The sequence below is a fragment of the Octopus sinensis genome, linkage group LG7 (genome assembly GCF_006345805.1).
Source record: "Octopus sinensis linkage group LG7, ASM634580v1, whole genome shotgun sequence".
NCBI classification, from domain to species: domain Eukaryota; kingdom Metazoa; phylum Mollusca; class Cephalopoda; order Octopoda; family Octopodidae; genus Octopus; species Octopus sinensis.
In genome coordinates this window covers 99,975,539-99,980,831 of record NC_043003.1, presented here as the reverse complement: position 1 = coordinate 99,980,831, position 5,293 = coordinate 99,975,539, and positions in this window count along the sequence as shown.

The following is a 5,293-nucleotide window of genomic DNA, read 5'->3' as shown; positions in this document are numbered from 1 at the left end:
ACTTCCATGTCAGCTACTTCTGATGAGCGTATTTATATAATTGTTTTGTTGCCTAACACTCAATTGTATTTTTTGTGCGAAACTGATTGATAAGACCAGCTGTGATAGATACTTAATACTATAAAATTCGGATATTATACTCACTCTACTAGCCGTTATATGAGTGCATTTTCTCTGAGTGCATCTTCTCCCTGACTTATGATCTCTTAGACAATTTAAACATACATACATACATATATATATATACTTATTATATTATATTTAACTTTTTTATACTTTTTGGTTAGTTATATATATAAAAAAATTTTTTAATTTAAAAATATAAATTTAAAAATTAAAAATTTTAATAATTTAAATTTTATATTTTATATATATATTATATATTAATTATATTTATTTTTTGTTTTTTATGTTTTGGTTTATGTCTATCACTGAGTTGCCTAATAGTGGTTTTATCTCTAATTTAATTTATATATATACTAGCAGCATAGCCTGGCGTTACCCGGGTATGTAAGAAAGTTTGTCGATAAGCAATGCCCTTTACCTTTTTACCCTTTTTTGTACTCATTGAACCGTTATTTTGTAAAATGAAGCCTAAAAGACATTAAGGCATTCAAGGCACCGTTCCCTTGCATGCATGAAGAAAATCTATGACAGTCAAAGTGCATTTTCTGGTTTTGTTTAGCACACCCAACCCAGTTCTGCGGGATCAGTGTCACGACGGGAACACATGGGTTGGGAATTTGATAGGCAGAGGTGATAAGGTTGCACATGCCGGCCCTTTTGACACCCCCCCCCCGAACCCAAGTTGGATTCGGACCACAGCTAAGCCCTACCTAATCCTAACTTAAGTCTAGCAAAAGGGGGCTCGGGAGCCTCTAGTAGGACATGGATGCATACTCAATTAAATGGAGACTCCTAGAGCAATCAGGGTCTTATATGAATGGGAGTAATGACACAAGCTTTGCATAGTAGAGTGGGCAAGGATCCTAAAAGATTTGCTTGACATGGGACACTTTTAAACTCCAGAAATGAGATCTACAGCCCTTGTCTGTATTTCAAATGCTACCTACTGCAGATGTGGGATTTGCTGACCAGACTGATTCAAAGGTGATAATTCATCTCACTTAAGTGTCAGACAATGTCTCTTTTGAATGTTATTATTATTATTGAGTGAGAGAGCAGTTCATGCCATCAAAGTGACACTGGGGTAACATATACGAAGCCCAATATACCCATCATGACTACCCGTCTGATAAAGGTACACCAGGCACATGCATCACAACCATATGTGTGCGACATGGTGATCTCATATCAAGATAAACAGCACATGACCTTGCAGGTGGGGCCCAGTTAGAATTTTCTTCAGGTTGAGTAGCCCATCCCGCTCAAACGGTCCCTGAATAAGGGTTGTTTAAGGATGTTGAAAGAACCACCCATGTTTCCAGAGGTGAACTATTCAAACCCCAAAGAATCCCTCTCAACACATGGCTATGATGCTCCCCCACTACTTCTGCTCGTGATCAGAGATGCACATATCGTCAGCCACTAAGGGACATGCTCAACTGGTTAAGGTCAAACAACTGACAAGCAAATCTGTGGTATTGAGCAGAATATTTGATGTAGCCCATCTTTTATACCAAGACAAAACAATGTACATGATAACACTTCCAATCAGTTAAGATCAGAAGCCATGAGAGCCACTGCCTGGTACTGCATCAGGGCATTTACTATTATTATTATTATTATTATTATTATTATTATTATTATTATTATTAAAGGTGATAACCCATCTCACTTAGGTGTCAGACAATGTCTCTTTTCAATGTTATTATTATTATTATTATTATTATTTGGAAGTATGCTGTGCGTGAGAAGACCTGGCAGGACAAGTGAGATCATAACCCGTGGCCTTCTACATGGGATGTAGCCAGCCCACTTATGCATACCTTCCCTTCTTGGGACACAAAACTCTACTTGTGAAGACCTGTTGAGGCAAGTGAGAATCAGAATCAGAATCGAAATCGATCAATGGAAATTGCAGCTGAGTTACCAGTGCCGGTGGGACATAAGAGAACCATCCGAACGTGGCCGTTGCCAGCGCCGCCCAGACTGGTCTCGTGCCGGTGGCACGTAAAAAGCACCATCCGTTCGTGGCCGTTGCCAGCGCCGCCCCGACTGGCCTTCTGCCGGTGGCACATAAAAAGCACCATCCGTTCATGGCCGTTGCCAGCATCGCCTGACCCCCGTGCCGGTGCATGTAAAAAGCACCATCTGTTCGTGGCCGTTGCCAGCCTCGCCTGGCCCCCATGCCGGTGGCACATAAAAAGCACCACCCGATCGTGGCCGTTTGCCAGACTCGTCTGGCACGTAAAAAGCACCCACTACACTCATGGAGTGGTTGGCGTTAGGAAGGGCATCCAGCCGTAGAAACATTGCCAGATCAAACTGGGCCTGGTGCAGCCTTCTGGCTTCCCAGACCCCAGTTGAACTGTCCAACCCATGCTAGCATGGAAAGCGGATGTTAAATGATGATGATGATGATGAAGATTATTCAATGACCTCAATAATAATAATGTCTTTTTTGTTTAGGAAACTAATTGACTGTAATGGTTTCTATCTCCAGTTTGAAAAGAGGTCATATGTCCGCAGCCATTGGAGTATGATGAGCCATCTGTAAAGCTAAAAGCTTTATGGATGCAAAACCATTGGTCACTCTATGACCATAATCAGCATTAGACTCATCCAGCTCTTTCCGAATCCTCTGCACCGTCCTCAGATTCACACCCAAACACTCTGAAACATTCGTATTGGTGCTTCTGGCATGAATGCCAAGCAGTGTAGCATTTTCTTTCCAAATTTCTGGCAGAGTGAATTGCATCATGGTGCTGTTTTTCTCACAGACTGTGCTCAACTGACCCTACTATACTGTGTAGTCAACAAAATCACCAACAAACAATGTGCATGCGAGAAATTAAAAATATAAAATGGCAACAATTTACCCATCACATCCTGTATATGTATATTTTGGATGGTCTTTTTCTATTTTTTGTACCAAATAAGCACATGCACTATATACATGTTCTTCACTTCACGCACGCACGCACGCATATACATTCTTCCCGCACGCACGCATATACATTCTTCACGCACGCACGCATATACATTCTTTTAATTCATTTCAGCTGGAGCACCACAATGATTTTGTACTTTTACATGTCATTCTTTGGTATATGTTACCCTTAGTTGTTGGTTCATTTGATATACGAGGGAAATTGGCACTGCTGCCCTTATCTACACTGCATGTGAGGTTATTGTTTCATCCTGCTTGTGATTCTGATTGCAGTGCTTTCAAATCCTGTATATGCAGGCTGCAGTGCATTTGTGAGCAGAGAGTGCAGTGCTTGAAATTTTCCAGCATTAAACTGCATGTTGTTTTCCTCAGCCCATTTGTATATTGCCTTTAGATCCCTCCATAGGCTCTGTTCATCTGGATTCTTTATTGCCTGTAATAATTTTGTATTATTGGTATAACTAGTGACAGTGGCTGACTGAGTGACCATGGGCATGTCTAAGAGTGCTACTATAAACAGTAACAGCCCCAGGGCAATTCCCTGGGGGATGTCACTCAAGAATTTGTGTTTCCTCTGAGAGGGCCCCATATATATATGTTTACATACATATATATATTCAGATGAATATGGTACTTAAGTTAAAGGCACCAGAATTTAGTAAGGTATTATCCATATAATTCAAAATGGGGTTAATTAAATGGAGTCACATGAAATGATCGTACTGCATTACCTCTGGATATCCTTGTTGCTTATTTTGATTATATATATAATAATAATAAATATTAGGGAATAAATCCAAACTTACAGGGAAAAATCAGATTTAGGATTGAATCCAATTTTATAGTAAAATATTATATTATATTAAATTAGAGACAAAACCACTATTAGGCAAATCAAACAATGAAAAACTTTAGCCAATACATAATATTATTTAATTTATATTATTTAAATATATAACAAAATTATTAAAAAAATATAATTAATATAACACTACGATCGTTTCATGGCTGTTAATTTCTTTAAATTTTCGAGTTACAGTCATTCATCAGGTGGTTTAAATATTTATCTTGGCGAGGTTTAAACCTCGCCAAGATAAATAAATAATATTATGTATTGGCTAAAGTTTTTCATTGTTTGATTTGCCTAATAGTGGTTTTGTCTCTAATTTAATATAATATATATATATATATATATGTAACAGTTACATGTAGTTGTTGATATGTCATACTTTGATACTCTGGTTGAGATAGATTAAAATCTGATTCTGAGGTATCACCAAGTATGTAATGGGTATGGTTTGAAGGCAAGAAAGTAATAGTCTAACTGGTTTTTATTTTACTGTTAAACTATAAAAAGCAACTGCTTTGAGTTTGTATAAAGATTAGTTGAAGTTCTGTTGTCCATTTCATTAGTAGTTGTGTTCATCTGTGTGACAGCTTGGAGACCGATGGAAATATGAGAGAGAAACAGTAACAGAATTTACCTCTTTTGATTGACAAGTAGAGAGGGTAAAAATTAAGTAGTCCCTCAGTGATATGCTATAGGTGCTCCTTCAGTCAGACACCAAGTGAAACACACATACACATGAAAGGTGCTGAAATGTTCCTGGCTTTAAAGGTATTGCAAAAGGCCTGGCTAGAGGCCCAACCTTCTGAGTTCTTTCACAGGCCTTAGGAAAACTGAAGGACTGCTGAAATAAGTGCGTGAATCTGAGAGGGGAATATGTTGAATAAAATCATAATTAGAAGTTGAAATATGTCACAAGCAGATTTTAACTAGCCTGTTTATTTGTATGACAACTGTATTATGAAAAAATAATAGTGTTTTTGTTTTTTGAGATATATTTGTCAAATTTGAGTCAGTTTGTCCTCGTGGTATGTTCTGTTGATCTTACTAAATGAATCTGCCTTTGGCCTTGGGAGCTCTTTCCCGTACATTTATGCATGAAATTTCTCACAATCAAACAAATGCAAATAGCTTTCTTTCTATGTTTGCATTATCTTAGCTCAGCATCAGTCAGTCTTTTGTTAAGAAAAGCAACAATCTTACCACCATTGATTAGTGCTGCACCTAGAGCAAACATGCTTGAATCTACCTGGATCACATCTTTGCATTAGGTTTGAAATAAGTTAAGCAGATGTTTTCATGAACACAATCTTTCAATTTTTCTAAAGCTTTTTTCACGTGTATTATTCCATTGCCATTCAGTGTCTTCCTTG